Consider the following 17,656-nt stretch of genomic DNA (forward strand, 5'->3'; position numbering starts at 1 on the left):
GATACTACAGGCATTAGAAAATGCACTTCTAGATTTACAATCTATTTCATTTGACAGAAACTGATATTTCCCTACATAGCATTAAATACAGTAAATTTTAAAATCCTTAAGAAAGATCGTTTTCTGCTACAAAAAGTTTAAGTCAAGTCAGCCCTTAATGATTTCCTAACCTTGAGAAACTGCCTTTTTTTTTTTTTGGATGGGCTGTAATAACTTCTGAATGACATATCTGATCCACTCAGAAACGTCTGGGAATTAAGTAGGCATCAGTAGGCAGAGTCCAATTGATTTTGGAGAAAGCCAGGAAAAGAGAAGAATAAATGAGCCTCATATTACCCCGTTTATCTGGTTAGCAGATTAATTTCCTCCAGCATCTATATAATCATTTATAAATAGTTGATGGCAGCTTTACAAAAAAAAGAAAAAAAAAGAAAGAAAATCCTCAATTTGAATTGACATCCCGAATGCCTTGCCTGCCATGCGCCTGAACAACGTAATGGGATCAGAACAAGGCGAAGGGGGTGAGGAGAAGCAGGGCTGGGAGCAAGGGGGACAGGATGGTGGCACCTGGGCAGTTCTGGGGTGACAGGGCTTGCTGGGGCAGCTCCCCAGGAAACCCATGAGATGCTGCCGGTGTGGCAACAAAAAAAGCACACTTCGTTCAACATTTCTAAATTGCTATCTGGAGGAACTGTAAGCAATCTTAAAGAAATAATGTACAATATCTCGATTTTACTCACAAAATCAGAATTTCCTGGTGTTTTCTAACAGTTTGCCTCCCTTTGCTTTGGCACGGTTGTTTTCTGGGAAGTTTTATTCCTTGACAAAAGAAATAATCATGTCATTCTCACTTGTTTTGGTGCAAATTAACCATTGCAATAAAGGTATTTGTTTATGTAAAAATTAAATGTTTTGTTAAACAAAGTGCTTTCAACTGAGTGAATAAGAACAAGGAGCCTTCACACTCCAGCCCATATGGTAAAAAAAAAAAAACATTAAACATGCAGCACTTGTATCATTTATGTTGACTCAAAGTCGTTCTCCTGCAGGAAGACTATGGGATTCCCAAGGGGCACTAACATGCAAGACACTTTACTGAGTTACAGCAGTATGGTAAGGGATGCCACGGTATCACACACGTGTGCTCTATTTCACTTCTCAACACTTCCAGCCATGACTAGACCTTTCAAAAAATCCTTCATACCCAACACTGATCATTAACACATTATTTACTTGGCTATGCACTATTTGCTCACATGAAGCCTCTTCCTCTGAGCGACCTGAAGTTAATCTTGCTGGCTTCTGCTGGCAAAAGTATCTCTCCCAGAACGCAGAAGTCTCTTAAATACTAAGAATGATCTACTAATGGTTTTATGGGGTTAATTAACTGTTTCTTTTTAGAGATAATAGAATTTGTAATGAGGAACATTGGCATTATCTATAGTGCCACCTCTGCAAATGGAGCACATGAGATAATTGGTACTGCTATACATTGCCCATTAGGCATAAAATTAAGGGAGGGAATTTACACATAGCGATTACCATTGGTATTTTACCACTTTTAATTCTTATAATAGATTGCAATTCACACAATAGATGTGTAAAAACCTTGTTTCTATCTTTTAGTAAAAACTATATATTCTGCCAGAATGGCCCTGTCTGTTGTTTTAGCGCTGTGTCCCTCCACCCCCCAAGAGGCCACATCTCTCCCAAACCCCATAAAAGCATTTAAATACATTCTGTATCACATCACAAGTGATGAAGGCACATTCATTAGGATATAGCGTTGTTCTGTTGATTCAGCAAATCTAAAAGGTTTTTAAGTTTCTGACACTACAGTTAAGATAAAGCCCTTGTAAGGGACTACAATGGTGCTTGTGAACATCTTAGGACAGGAGTCACACCACAGCAAGGAAAGCACAACTGATAGGAAACTAGGAAGGAAGGAATTTTCTCATAAAGTGCAGGTAGTAAGTGCATTACCACACATACTTTGCTGGTAGAAACTTGGCACTGGGACTGCAGTTACCAGCATTCCCTTGTTCTTGCTGTCCTTTAAAAATCCGTTTCCGTAAAAAAATATAGGCTTAGTTTTTGCTCAGAAAATCCTGAAAGTCCAAAAACATTTTATTAAAAAGAAAAAAAAATCATTGCCAAAAAATACATCAATTTCCAAATTTAGGATGGGCAGAGCAGGTTTGGGGAAGAATCAGTTGCACAGGAGGAACTCCACCGCCTTGTGGTGACAAACCCCAGCGCCACACACGCTCTGCTGGAGCGGGTCCCCATGCCAAGCTCTCCTGCCTCGTGCTTGGCCCTGCATTTGGGCCTCTTTTTTTTTTTTTTTCCTCTCTCTCTATCTGGGACCTAGAAAGCATATTTTGGTAACATACAAAAATAATCTGGGTAAGAGATTCCTCAATTCTGACCCTATACACAAGCCCAGCACAGCCCCTGAGACACACAGCTGTCCCAAACCAAGACCTGGGGGAGAAAGCAATGAACCGTCGTCCCTGCTCAGCGCCCTGGGCTGCTTTCATTGGGAGCATTTCCACCCCCACCTCCCAAAATATTTTATTCCATAGATGCCAAGACGTTATCACTCAAATATTGTCAAAATCAGATGCAGTTTGGAAAAGGCGTTCTGTTTAAATCATGTTACCTACAGCTTTTCAAACTAGCCAGATGATGCAGGTATCATCTACTCTCCTTCCTTCAATTAAAGACAAGTACACTGAGCAGGTGCTTTCAGTAGGTATCAGATCTGCCAGATAAGTCCATGAGACCTCCTGCCCACGTTTTCAGCACTATGAATTCAAGGAGCAACCGTTTCGAGTGTGACAGTGCAACCACCCCACCCCGCAGCTGCCCGGTTCCAGATGTTGCCAGAGACCCCGCACAGCAGGAGCTGCGCCTCCCCGGCCGGCCTCAGCTCTGCACCTTGTAATCACCCGAAACAACACCAGGAATTTCGGAGGCACAGCCCACACCAATGCAGATGCCTTCAGCTAAGGGGTTTCCCTACACATGTGGTTTCAGACAGCCCAGGCTTACAAAACCACTTCTCGCTGCCTCCTAGAGCAGCGTGACAGCACACACAGCATTGCTTCGCCTCGCACTGACCTGAGGCTCTTTACAGCACAAAGACACTTGTTTCACGTACAGTGTTGGTCACAGCACTGGTTTTTAAAATACCTTCAAAGTTCTCAGCTTGTGAGCATCCAGAACAGAACCAGAGTAATTGCTTTGAGTCAAACACTCACAAAAAGGTCACTACCAAATCAGAGCAGACAAACACCCTCCTAGGTATTTAAAAAACGTGAGCAGATGTACCACCTCCTCCACTTTCTCGCACAGTGAATTAAAGACAGAGACCACACACGTACAAGAGTGCAGGTCCGAGTGAAGTTTCTCTGGAGTAAATTCTGTTTACAATCGCAGCATTCTGAAGAAGTATTACAGCCATTTCTTAAGCAAAACTGAGTCAAATATTTGTAAAGCATTTTACTCCTCCTTTTGTTTAAAGCTTTATATATTCTTCTCATCTGTGTCCCCTGATGACAAAGATGACAATGAAGCTACAAAACAATGCTGAGTGCCTTGTAAATAAAACCAAAGGGTCCCAAATTAAATATTAGCACTGTACAATTTATTTTTCTTCTACAACTCGTAAAAACTCTTAAATTGTGCCTCTGCAGCTTAGGATATTGGCAAATTCTCTAATTGCTTTACAGAACCATTTTTTTTTTTTTTATGAACAGACTCTCCATCCTATATGGCCTACAGCTGGCTAATTAAATTACTCCTTCATACCGCTGAGGTACACAGGCACTCCTGCAACATGCCCAGTACAACCAGCCACAGCCGTTAAAGACAGAAGAGAGATTGTAAAGGAAGAAGACGGCAGTTCAAGGACCGTCCTGTGGTCCCCACTCCAGACTGCTGCAGGACAGAGGTGCCCGCCTGCACCTGGCTCCCCGGAGCCATCACACTGGTCTCAGGACATAAGCAGAACCTTCATTTGTAACCACAGTGCCACAACCAGGCTGATTTCAGTGTTTCAGGTAAGGTTAAGCTTCTAGAAAACATAAATGCAAGATGTACTTCATGCATTTCTCTGAACAACAAGTATCTGTAGATGCTTTCGCAGATCCAACTCGGAGAGCAGATCACTTCAAGAACAGAATCCACTTCAATCCGTTTTAAAAGGTTTTCAGATCATCCATTTCTCACTTTGCTCTAGGCAAATCAAAGGAACAAGACTGCTGGGAAACCTCTGGGACTGTGATGTTTACAATTCCTTACTGGCAAATACTTGTCATTGGCACACAGCTACATTCATCCAAGTCTTTGCTGTTTCAGATTAATCATTTATCACAATTTTCTCTGCCCCCTCACTACAAAATGTTGATTTTTAGAAGATTTCCCCTGCACCTTTTGCACTCTCTTTCCCAGGTAAGCCTGTTACTGCAGTCTCCATCCAGCTGACGTTCTCTTCTCTCAAGATCTTTTTCCATCACTCTTTGCTGTTTTTACCCGCCACTGGGATGGTCAATACACTAAGCCTGGGACTTTCCTAGAACTAACATTTCCTCTGCCTGAAGTCACAAGTCTCGCCACAGGTCTGATGCCAGTTATTTGTGTCCTGGGCTCCTGACTTGGCTACTCATTTTCATTAAGAGGGGGCATCGCTGCAGCTCACTGCCGCGGTCAGAGCCCCAGGGGCGGCGCGAGCACTCGCTGAATACTGATGTCGCTGGGACCAAGATCGCAGCATCACAGAATCGTTAAGGTCAGAAAAGACCTCCCAGCCTCTACTTTTTCATTGTTTATTTTCTTTCTTCGGTATCTGCTCATTTTCTTGACTCTTTGATGTTTTTAATCATAATCAAAGTCTCCTTTGCAAATCTCTTATTCACGAGAGATGCGCTCCTTCTGCTACCAGGCATAATTAACTCGCGGGTGCCAACTTCCAAATGGACAAGTTTCTGTATTTGCCTTTGAGTTTGCCTACAAGATAGCTACTGTTGCAGTTGACCTTAATTAATACAGTGTGCCTTATTAATTAAAAGGTGTTGCACCATCCTTACGTTTGAATTCCCTAATATTAGTATTACTGCATCCTTCAAGTCGTTATGATACAGTAACTGCCAATTAAATTTATATGATCTTTATTTTTAGACAGAAGCTTAGGGAAATATGCACAAACATAAGTGTCACTGCAAATCTTTCCAGAAATGTCCTTGATCAGATCCTTACAAATCCTCAACTGTGCAGCCCCTTGCAGTAGACTCATTTGGGGTTTGTGCTAATGCACTGGAGAATCCTGTAATCCCTTGTCATGAGTATGAAGGATTTCACCCAGCCTATTAACAAGCAGAATTATAGACTGTCAGGGAATAAATCATCCACCCTTTTCTAGTCGTATCAACAATAGATTGAGAAAAATTACTCATTCATTTTTATAATCCTTTAATTCTTACAGATGTTCCTTTGAAAACTGATTTGAATCAATGAATCATAGGGCAAGATTGGGGTGAATTTTTCAAGCTGAAGACAATTGCCTTCGATAGAGCAATCACAGTACACACCCCTTTGCCTACTACAACTCATCAGTTTCAAATGTTTATTGCAACTGAAACTCCGGAGTCAACTCCTGAGGCTGTAAGAGCAAATGGCTGTTAATTAGACGAAGCTCAGCCTGTTATATTTTTTCTCCCCCTGTTCCTCAGATGGGGGATAAGGGCAGGATAAAGAGTCAGAAAATCACCTCTGTCACATGTCAGGGACTGGCTCACTTAGAAGCCTGCTCCCAGACACCACGCCAGCAAGACCACCGAGCTGCCTGACCCTGGAGGGCCTGGCTCCCCCCGGGCAGCATCTCCCCAAGTAGTGCAGGACATGCCCACCACCACCACGCGCTGGAGCGAACAGCCCCTGCGTTTGCTCAGCATGGACCTCCTGACAGCACCTCCACCTCCAGCTTTATCTGCCAGGTGTATCTTATGACAGGCAAGGACACTGAAAGTTCTGAGGAATTGGGAACAAAGCCCCCAGCCCCTTGTGGGAGCCTAGCCCCATGCCCCTGGGAACCCCTCAGGGACCCCTGAGCCCCCACAGCATCCCGCCCAGGACATGGCAGCACAGTGAGCTGCCATACGCAACGCAACAGCCACAATCATCCAGGACAATTTCAGCAGGAAGACCAAAAGAGCTCAGACCCAGGCTCATGACAGAATTAACCATCTGAAAGGATTCAGCATTAGCCACAGCAGGAAAGAAAAGCACTTTGCAGTTCTTGGCATAGTCTATTCTGCAAAAATAATCACAAGATAGTTTACCCACTTCGGGTTATTGCTGGCCAGCTGCTTCAAAAGAGGTATTTGCATGAAGTAATTCACACGAAGATAAACTGAACTAAACCCCTGACTTGATCATAATCACTTTTCCTTGCTTTGTGACTAGAAAGGATCAAAATTTCAGAAAATGTGACATGAAGCTACCAGCTAAGCCTGGAAAAGTCTCTCTTGCAGTAACAGAAGAATGCCAACAGTTTTGTTGTCAGTACAACATGAAGTTACTACCCTCTGCTGATGAGAGCAGACTTACTGTCCACGCGATCATGAAAAGCAACAGGAAAAAAACAAAACATTTACATATATCTATGAAAATACTTTAAGCGTCTCAAATCTCATTTGGCCAAGCTTCAAACTTCAGCTTGCTTATATACACGTGGCACCATGCGAGCACGTGGTTTCCATGCAGTGGCAAGGGTGTCCTTTTCACCCCTGAGGACAGAGTGACCGGTAGCAAGAGAAGATAAATACAACTTACCACAAGCACACAAGCCAAAGTAAGTGTGTGTTCAGATGCTGTTGGATGCAGGACACACCTTCTGCAAGTTTTCCTGTTACCTTTGAGCACTGCACATGAAGGATTCAGAGTAAAGCTCGCACCTCCAAGGCAGCCTGACGTCACATCCATGCAAGTGCCCAAATGCCATCGGGTCAAATGCCCCTCCTGGGCATGCAGGATTAAATAAAACCTTAATAAATAAAAAATAAAAGCTCTGCCTACTGTGAGCTGACCAGAGGATGCTGCCACCCATGGTGCAGCACCTGCGGGGCAGACCGTCCCTGCTGCTCCACCAGCAGCCTGACACCAAGTCACCATCGTGCACTGCAGTTTTAACAGACAGAACAGGAGCTTGCTTCTGGAAAAACAGCAGCCGCTAATTGTAAACCATTATGTAGAAATGGAGCTTGAGGACCCTTTTAGAGTAACAATAACTTGGTTGGAACAGTGCGGGAGAGGTTGTCTGGCTCCGCTGGAAGCGTTGTGGTCACACGCGGCAAACTTCTGCTGCGTAATGCCTTAAGTGCATTAGCTTTCTGCTGGAGTGCTGCGGCTGAGAGAGATCGGGAGGAAATGATCTGTGCTCTGCCCATATGATACAATTACCACTGAATTATATTCCAAAATAAGGCAGCTTTCATACATTTAATTAAATTTAATTCAGAGCTAGAAATCATTCCTGTTATTATTTTAAATATATGCTCACCTTGCACTCAGTAATACACAGAAAAATTCTTTTGGGGGAAAAAATGAACAAGGATAGGTGTGATTTTTTTTTTTTTTAATGAATTGCACAGGCAGAATGTAAGTCTCCACCTTCCCCCCATGTTTTGGTCTCCTTCTTGGCTAAGAGTCCCCAGCAGAAACAGCTTCTAATATAGGAAGGAAAAAAAACTGACCTCATCTGTGCTTGCGTTTAAATAATCTGTGTTTGAACACAAATCGCTGATGACCAATGGCAACATGGGGGGCAGAGCTGTTTTTTTTTTTTTTTTTTTTTGTCCAAAAGTTTTACTTCTGTGATGGGAGAGCAGAATGGCCAACTGCCTGCACAGGAACAGCAACGTGTTGGTCCCTCGGCCCCAAGTCCCTTCCAGATTGGAAGGGAGGTCACAGCAGAGAGTCAGAGTGTTTCTCCCTCCAAACGGAAGTTTAGGGGATGACTGCAATAGCGCCAGGTCTCTGGGAGCAGTGCACACCAGCTATCGCCTGCCCCATACAGCCCTTTCAGTTTGTATGGCACGAGTGTTCTCAGGGCTGATCTATGAATCTTGTCACCAAATCAACCTAGCCTAGAAAACAAGCCCCAGCTCCTTGAAACTAAAGAGAAACGAGAAGAGACTGGAAAAGATTTGAAGCCCAGACAGAGCCAGAGAGGCTGTACAGAAGAAGGAGGCACCAGGTTTGGGGTGACCCCGCCTAGCACATCACAGAGCCCCTCTGCCTCCAGGCACGCAGACACCTGCACGTCCCACCAGGCCGGGCCGCTCCAAGCGTGACACAAAGGCTGGAGGCTGTGGCAAGCAGAAGGCCCTCTGATTTCACTTCTGCAGGCATGACATTACTGCTGAATTTCAGCTTTTGTTTATTTTGCCACGGAGTGCCTTCTGGGCTGCTTAAGCGTGTGTATAATGTGTATTCTGCAGTAATTGTTTCTTCTTCTGGGGGTTAGAAAAGCTACATTATTCTTGTAGATGACAATGCTGTTAGTGTAAGGATGTACTGCAGCTCCCAAACAAGGGGAGCTCTGTCAAAGCAGTGAATGATTACTGTTTTCAGTGGTTCTCTTTCCCTGCAATTGTTTTTTAATAAGTAAAAAGTTCCTAGGGGACTACTATTTTTTCTTCTCCCTGCAGAGCGTGGGCTATTGTGTTGGAGTATCAGTAATAAAGAGGCTTCTCATCCGTCTGAGGAGGACAACATGACATCAAGGACTCGTTCAACAATGCAATTTTAACAAACGAATTCAGGGAGACTGAATCTGGACCAACACCAAACTCAAGTGAAAGATGGTCATTCTGGGGGGAGAAGAGAGGACAGTAATTTGAACCAAGAGAAGCAGCAAAGACCAATTACTTTCCCCTTCACATTCGTGCATAGAACAGCAAGAACAAGCTGCATGTTTGTCTTCTCAAAGAAGAAATGAATTACATGACTTATTAGAGCCTAGGCAGTCCCTATGGTTTTACCTCACTTATATCCTTTGTCATCAACACGCCCACTGCTGAGAGAGGCAACAGACGGGGCATCATCCAGACACTGCTAGGGAAACCTAGTCTCTCCAAACATACGGGGTATATTTCTGTAACTCAGCGTGGAAAGCAATAACGGGCTTTCTGGAAAAAATCAGGTCATTTCAAACAAACAAAGCAACATCTTGACATTGGCATACAAGGGGATTTATAATTTACATTACCATCACCACAATTTTTATTCAAGATCTTGCTTGAATATTCAAACCACTGGCATTAAGTTCTTTGTAAACAACAGCTGACTGTACTTAAGGCTCATATTATTACTTTCCAGGTGTCTTCAGCCCATATTCCTGCTGCTGCATCTGCTACAAAACACAAGAGCCCAAGGCCCAAGCAAAGACCCCCTACACACAGGGCTGAGTTCAGCAGCTGTGACCAGCACTACCAAGGGAGGCAACCGATGCCTGCCCTGAGAAACGCAAAGCATTCAGGAATAATGGAGCCGTTTCTGTATACTGGACTGCTGATACTTTAATTTTCTTTAGGCTTATTATTGGTTTCAAGTGTTTCATGAGCCTGACAGAGCTGTCCTTCTTCTCCACCTCCCACTGGCTGTGAATGGGGTGGCCATTCTGTGATTACTTCCAAAGGCCAGAACATCTCCTGTCCCCACACAGGGTCCACGTGGAACAGTGACACACACTGCCAATACCTGTAGGCACTGACAGTGCTGATCTTTGAGTGCTGCAAAGCCCTGGTAGCCCCTGAGGTCCAGAAATTATCTGAGTGCTCTTTTCCTGGGTGTGCAAAACACTTAAAGCTATGCATTCAGAACCAGTTCATACTTCTTTTAGCTGAATATATAATCTTGGTCAGAAATAGCTGGGTTCTGCAAGAGAATCTTTATTTTTTTCTTATGCTAAAGATCAATTTATTGTCAGATGGACAAGAGCAGAGAAGTTCCAATTAAACATGCAATAAATTTCATTTTATTCTTTCAGCATCATTTTAGTAGAGAGAGCAGCCACAAGTCTTGACAGCCAGAGAAAGCTGTGTTTCAAGGTGGAAGGCTCCCACCTGTCTTGGGAAACGATTACTAAAAAAACATTACTAAATCAAATATATCCGAAAGCCTGGTCTATTCCCATTGCAGTTAATAAACAAAAATCCCACTGTCTTCTAGGTGCATATTAAAGTCCTAAAGGCTAAGAACAAGCTAGGCAAGTCCTCCTCCATCCCTGTCTGTTCTTGTTTCTTCTGCTCACGCAGCAAGCCCTACAGTAAGATTTTTTTTTACATCCCAACCTCAGAACACATTGCAGGACGAGCCCGCTACAGAAGCCTTGTGCAGCCCCCATCTTCTGGCGTGCAACTGCACACCCGGCCTTGTGCAGCCCTCTGGCTGCAGGCTTCTGGAGCCAAGGCCGAGAGTGGACATCTGGAGAAGTGAGGTCCTGATGGGTTGGCAGCATACACGGGCCATGAAGCTGAGGAGTTCATTGTGAGACAGAGTCCATGAAAAACACAGGGCATCAGCCCACTGGAAGGCCAGGGCAGCTGATGTGAAAGCTGCTAACAAACGATGGTAGCGCAGGCGGCCTGTGCGGGAGCAGGGAGGTGCCGGCCTCAGGGCACCACAACGGCCGAGGCAGAAGCTGCTGAGAGGCACCCAGGTGTCAGCGCCCCTGCACAACACCCAGCCGCTGACCCTGACCCCCAGACACGTTGCTCACAGGCCTCTCACGTACTGCCAAGCTTCTTCTGACAGTTGGAAAGAAGCGAACAACAGATCTCAAAAGCCAAACACAACATACAGCTGACCTAGCAAACGCTTTCATTACAGAGTTCAAAGGAGTGGGGAGAAATACTCCATGAAATCTAGAGCACTATGTGCATATTAATTCTGTGCAGAGACAACAAGCACTGAAAATAAATGGAAGTGACACACGGACTTGTGACATGCCGGAGATCAGGACATATTACACAACAGCTACTGTCAGCCTTCCTGGAGCATCAGGGCTCACGTCCTGCAACCTTCCTGCTCCCACGCACTGCGGCTGCAGTGGACACAATTGCCTGACAGCAAGGGCAGGAATCAACCCAGCGTCAGTCCTTGCCGTTAGTTAGGAAATCAGCCAGTCCTCCTAAATTCTTTAGTAATTAATGATAACTAACTTAGTAACATGCCCTAATATTTTAATAGCTTCTAATCAACTTCTAGGGAAGACGAAAAGTCAGCCAGTTCTGTGCCCCATTTTATTTTCTAGTCTTTGATGTCATGTGAAAAAAAAAAAAGATAGTCCAGCACAGACAATTAGAGCATACTGTCACCAATAGTGCAACTAAGCCATTCTGGAAGGAAAAATATTTTTGTAACATTATTCTAAATTAATAAGGTTATTTACCAAATTTTTTTTTTTCAAAATGGGATGTTCAAAATTCCATCTAATCTGAAATTCTATGAACTCAATAAAAAGGAGTATTTTGTTTGATGTTTTGACTCTCAGGTATAACACCAGTGTTATGAAAATAATTAGAAACTTCCTGACTAAAATAAAAGCAACTTGCCTGAAGTCCTTCTCAAAGACTACCTGACATTACCTGACATTGAAATTGCTCTGCATGGTAGAGAGGTTCCAGCACCCCAAACCACCTGACCACAAGTCAACGGTATCTACTACGAACAGAGCTGAGAACAATCCTTCTCCCTCTGAAGAATAAGGTTTAGTTAATGAAGTTGATTTGAGACAGATTAAGCAGGCAGAAGACAAAAAAGGAGGAGGAACCAGGAAGTGTCTAAAGCAGGATGAGTCTATCGCCGTAGAGCTTTCCTGCTCAGCTGAGGCTCTTGTCCCACAGCAGCTTCTCCACCACACTGAACTTCCAGTCCCTGGGAAAACGCAGAGCTTACCGAGAGCAGATGGACACATTGTGAATGCCCACGTGTGGATCAGTTTGATTCGTAGTATTAACAGCAACAAAACCTTTCTTAAGGGAACTGTTCATAATTCTAGACAGCAGAAGAGCTACCATTAATCTTAGCCACCAGGCGATTGCTTTTACAGGCAATGCAGATCTATTTAACACTCAGCCTGCAGTAATGATAATGCAAGCAGATATTTGGCCTACTGACTTCATTGCTAGAATTGACTTACTAGTAGGACTCGCAACATTTTTCAATAAATCTAATGTTTCAAAATGTTCTTCCTGCCAAAGCAGCACTTTATTTCTGTAATTTGTAAAAGTGAGCAGTAACACATTTTAGATCTAATAGTCTTCTCAGAGGGACCTCCGAATGCATTGCCATCATAAAATAACTGCAATGTTAAACGTAAGGAAATTCACATGTAAAGATCATTTCCCCGCAAATTAAAAAAAAAAAAAAGTAGTACTCCATGCTGAAATCCAAGAGAACTTACAACACCCACCTTACACATGCATGTAGGAAAATACATGACTCAGAGGGAAAGTTCTGCAGAAGAGCTCTAACTCCTTGGAGCTGAGATTTAGCAGGAGACACTCCAGTAAATACATCTGTTCTTCAGAGCAGCCAAGGCACCTTGAATGACTACTGTGATCATAGGAAAGATAACAGCAAAAATTTGGAGTCTAAAATACTTCCATGCTATAATGGTTTGCTATTGATTGAAATGTGAAGTCACTAAAACTACAACTGTTGGCATTTAAACACTCCATCCAAAGCTGAGGCGGCTTGGCTTCGCAGAGATGACAAAAATAACAAAAGCTGCATCACTTCAGAGCTGTCTTCCATGGAAGTATGAAAACGTTATTGGATTTAAACTACCTAATACATTCATCATATTAGTTCTTAACAGAGACAGGCATAAGACCACGGCATACTAAAATACGCAGCTATTTGGGTTTTACTTTGTTAATTTTCAAGAAGACAATTATTTTCCTTAAATCAAGCAGGAGGTTAAGAGCAAGGAACTTCCATGTAGCCAGCTTGGTCAAACTGCCAGGCAGGCAAAATGCAGAGAGCTACACGTGCACAGAGGGCATTTGACAGCTGATGGAATGAAAACCTGATCCTCAGAGCGTGAGTGGGAAGTGACCATTCAGTCTCCTATGTGATGGCTATCTGTCTGTGCAACTTCCCAGATGCCCAGATTGCCAAGGATGATGTATTGGATGAATCTATGACTGTTGCCTCAAGCACCTGACAACTGGGAAGAAATTATGTGAGAGTTTGTCATCGGTATGGATGTCTACAGTGCAAGAAATTCAGGATGGCCAAAAAATAATCTCCGATTCATCAGCAAGCATTTCAAGAAGCAGAACAGCCAGGAAAAATACAATGATTTTTGATATTCATCAACTCTCCTGCAGCTTCTTATTTAGAAGGAAGAATGGATTCTTATTCTTTTTGGTTTCTGGACCAGAAGCATCCTTCCTTACAAACTTTTCCTTTAAGAGGTGCATCTTCTGCTTTGTCTTTTGCTTCACCTGACCTTCCCCCAATTATCGAGATTTTTTTTCCTCTGCCTCTCAAAGTATTTGCAAAAATATTTGACTTGTCCATTTTCCCTCTCCGGCATTGCAGTGAGCATTACTTGGTATGGGGGTACCTGTGCTGGACCACCCTGTGGCACTGACACCTCCCGCCAGCCCTCTGGCTGCAGGACCAGCACTGAAGCACCCACGTGAAAGCTTTATAAAGCCCCAGCTTTATTTCCACCAAAGAGAGCGTATTTCTATTGCTGCCTGCAAAATTTTAAGGCAACATATATCCAACATAACACCACCTTAAACGAGAAGAAGTTTCATAACATTAATTCTTACAAGTGCTAGCTACTGTTCCCACTTAATTCTTAGTGACTTCCTTTGTGGTACCCAACAAAACCCAAGCTGCTCAGGCCAAACAGCAAGTAACAGTCGCCAAGCAGTAACTTGACTGATCAGCAATTGTCTGCTGATGGGGACCAGTAATAAAGGATGAACTGGTGCTGTGTATGTACTGTGTGTGCCTCAGAAGCATATGGACTGCCAGGTCCTTAATCTCATTTGCAATGTGCCGAGGTCTGAACAAAGAGATCCTGTAAATGTGAAAATGTGAGTCACGATCTTGGAGCCTGACAGCTCAAAGAGCAATGGTGACAGAACATCCGCCACACACCCGCGCGTGTCTGCGCAGGTGGCACTGCCGACTTCGCAGCCCTGCGTTAGGGCGAGGAGGATGGTTGAGCTTCGTTCATTTGCAGCCCTTGACCTAAAACATGTGTCAGCTGGGAACTTTGCAACGTCCTCAGACTTAGTCAACAGGATATGAAAACCTACATTAAATAAGTTTTGACAATTACAAATTTTACATTACTACTTTTATTTCACTTTACCTTTTGTTTTTAAAGACTGCAAATCGTTCCTTATTTTTCCGTACTCTTTAAAGTGCTCCTATAAGTTTCTTGCTTTCTATTGCCCTCAGTTATAAGAATCTGAGATTTTTCTATAGCACTGAAAATATGCGATTAAAATTTGGTTTGGTTGAAAAGGGAAATCTTCAAAGGAAGAAGCTCAATAAAATGGTCTTTGATTTAACTACCCCTTTTTTCCTACTGATCTCACATAGATCATTTACATTAGACTTCAGGGTTTTTTTTGATATAACCATAAAACATCTTTCCCACAGCGTGTCTTTTTAGCTAATCACCAGAGAATAATGATATCTTTTGCAAGAAGTTAGGATCTACTTCATCATATGAGGCATGCCAGACCATTTCAGCAATGTTCCAGGTTTTCTGACTTAGGCTAGCAGGTTACAGATCTGCAACATATGTGACTGTGCAAAGTTTTACAGTACTGGGGCTGACAAATGGCAACGACGAGATTACTCGTCTTCCACCTCGCTCTCGGGCTCCCCTGCCTTGCCTTACCACTGAAGGAGCTCACATAAATGCAGAGTCAGCAGAAAGCCTCCCATCAGCACGAAGCCCTGCTCAACCTGCTGCTGCAGTTGTTTCAGTGTTTGGCCACACTGAAGCCAAGATGTAATTCAGCAAGAACAATGCCACTGCTGGATCTTTGTGTCCAGCAACATTCAGACTGAAATTTAACTAAAGCATAATGACTTATCTACATCAGTGAAGTTCTCTTAATGAAAGATATTACAGGTTTTTTAAGATAAAGATGCCAAAATAAACACATTTGCTCGTATCACTAGAGTTTTGATAAATAAACTTATTAATTTTTTCTCTACAGTTAACCTTGAAAATGTGCTTTTCCAGCTGGCTGATAACTGCAATAGGTGAGGAATCAATTTAAATCTGAGTGATATAATGATTATGTTTGAAAACAATTACTTTCTTGCACTGTTAGGGTATTCAGCTTCCCTGTTGCTTAAGGAAAGGATAAATGACAATTTTCATTAGCACTCCAACACAGCAGTTGCAGTTACTGGAGAGGGCCTCGATGACCAGATCAAGACAATGTGATGCCCACCTTCAAGAAGGGCAAGGAGCACCATCTGGGGACCTACTAGATGGCCGGTCCCACCTACATCCTGCTGAGAGCCCTGAGCAAACCCTCCTGAAGATCATTTCCTGAAGCATGAGGGACAAGGAAGGGAGTGGAAACACCCAGCACGGAGATACCAAAAGGAAATTATTCCTGATGGCTTCTTCAAAGGCAAAGTGTTTAGGCCAGTTTACCAACAACAACAACAAAAATAGAACCCAACAAAAATAAAAAGAATCTCAGAGAAACCAGCTACTGAGGGTAAGGGCTGGGGAGGGACAGGTGGTCTTTAAAATTAATGAAAGACTCCCTCTAAGAAAAGCAAATAGAGATAATTAGATATTTGGAAGTCTTATTTTCTAGCTGTTAATGCTGACAGAAAACGGGTTCCCACTACTACCTTGCTATTAGCTGAACTGACTTCTGAGGAATTCCTCTGAATTACGGAGCCACGCAACACAAGGTTAAGGAGAAATCCCTAGAAATACAAAACCAAGGGTTGATCTTTGTGTCCAGCACAAAAGTTATCATCTAGTTCGGGTGCACCCTTTTAGCCTCTCATTTTTAATTTTTTTTTAAGCAATACAAACTGGGAAAATCAGGTGCTTACCACCAATAACTCTCCTTTAGATGTCCTCAAGAATTAATAACCTTTTTAGGAAGTTCACTGGCAGAGCTGGATCGTTTGCATTGGCTACAATCAGCCAACAGTTGGGCGCACTCCTTTTTGTTTCGTGTTAGTGCAGAAATACCACCAGACGGCTGTTGTAACAGCATTACAATGTCAGGAAAAAAGCATTCGCTTTTCAGGTCAAAGAAAACGTCTTCACAAAAATTCAAGTTCACTTGCTGGGTGTAAGGGCACCGATTAAAAACTCTACAAAATGTGGGATACACATTTTAATTCCAAAGAAACATAATGTACACGGGAAACTCCGTCACTGGCCTAAGGGGAGATTGGTAAATACAGCCCTGAAAGAACGGGGGCAGCTTTGATCACTGGTTACTGTTATCATCCTTCCATCTAGTACTGAAGGCTAAGCTACTTACTGGGAGCTTTTTTCACTGTCCTGCATCTTAGAAGAGCTGCTTCAGGTCTTAAAGGTTTCATCTTTAGACCCGTAAGAAAGGCAATGCCACTTCCCCTCCTCCTTGCTTTAGGAGCTGGATTCCTTGAGAATGAAAGCCTGCACTCTGAGCTGCACAGGCATTATCCTGGGCTCGGCAGGGAAAGAGCTGGGCTTTGGAAGCAGCGCAGTAGCTTATTTCCACTGCTACTGTTGCAACAGATCTTCCCATTATTAATTTAAACCAACTGGAGTAACTAGGTGCTGAAATCTGCAAACTTTCCCCTCAAAAATTAAATACTTACATAAAGGCACATTAGAATCTCCGAATCTGATAGCACAGATGACAAAGCACAGTCACAGCTAGGAAACGCAGAGGCTTATGCTCCATAACCCAAATAGATGGCAGGGTGAGTCACACGTACCAACTCCGAGAGCCTGCGGTATATCCATATTAAATAAGTTCACTGCTGAGCTAAGCACTGATCTGGGGCTCGTTTGAGAGCAGTGCATTTGAGGCAGTTAAAGTTTTCAGCGAGTTACACTAATTAGATAATACATTACAATGGAGTTAATATTTCACTCCTGACACTGTCTTCAGGTGTCAACAGCCGCATTTCCCTCACCACAGAACACCACTCACCCTTACAAAGGGCAGCTTGATGCCAAAGAAATCAGAAGTGTAAGTGAGGCACAAAGCATGAAGAGCTGCATTAGGAGGAGAGAGACTATTTCTTGGAATTCCCTCCCCCCTCATCTTGCTAATGACATTTAATTGGACAGGCAGATGAGATGATAATATGTTTAATAAACAATTAGGAACACCAAGGACCTTCTCAGCCTTATGTCCAGTGTCTCTTCCTAGGTGGCTACAGCAACATATACCAAGAACAGCTGATGGCTCTTTTAAGACACAGCCCAGCTGTGAGTTTGTTTTTATAAAAAAAATAAAAATAAAAAACCTAGAGCCTTCAGGGTCCCTATGTACAGGGCTCACTAGAATGAACAAATGCATAATAAAAATAAATCCAGACATGAACTGCCTACACACGGTAAAGAAAGCCTTTC

The 17,656-nt window shown here is 43.2% G+C and overlaps 1 protein-coding gene across 4 annotated transcripts in view; it reads right to left on the reverse strand.

Annotated features, from left to right (window-relative positions):
* GRM7 (glutamate metabotropic receptor 7) overlaps positions 1-17,656 on the reverse strand; it is a 266,715-nt gene that overhangs the window by 220,828 nt on the left and 28,231 nt on the right. The window lies entirely within an intron of this gene.

The sequence above is a fragment of the Cygnus atratus genome, chromosome 10, assembly GCF_013377495.2.
Source record: "Cygnus atratus isolate AKBS03 ecotype Queensland, Australia chromosome 10, CAtr_DNAZoo_HiC_assembly, whole genome shotgun sequence".
NCBI lineage: Eukaryota > Metazoa > Chordata > Aves > Anseriformes > Anatidae > Cygnus > Cygnus atratus.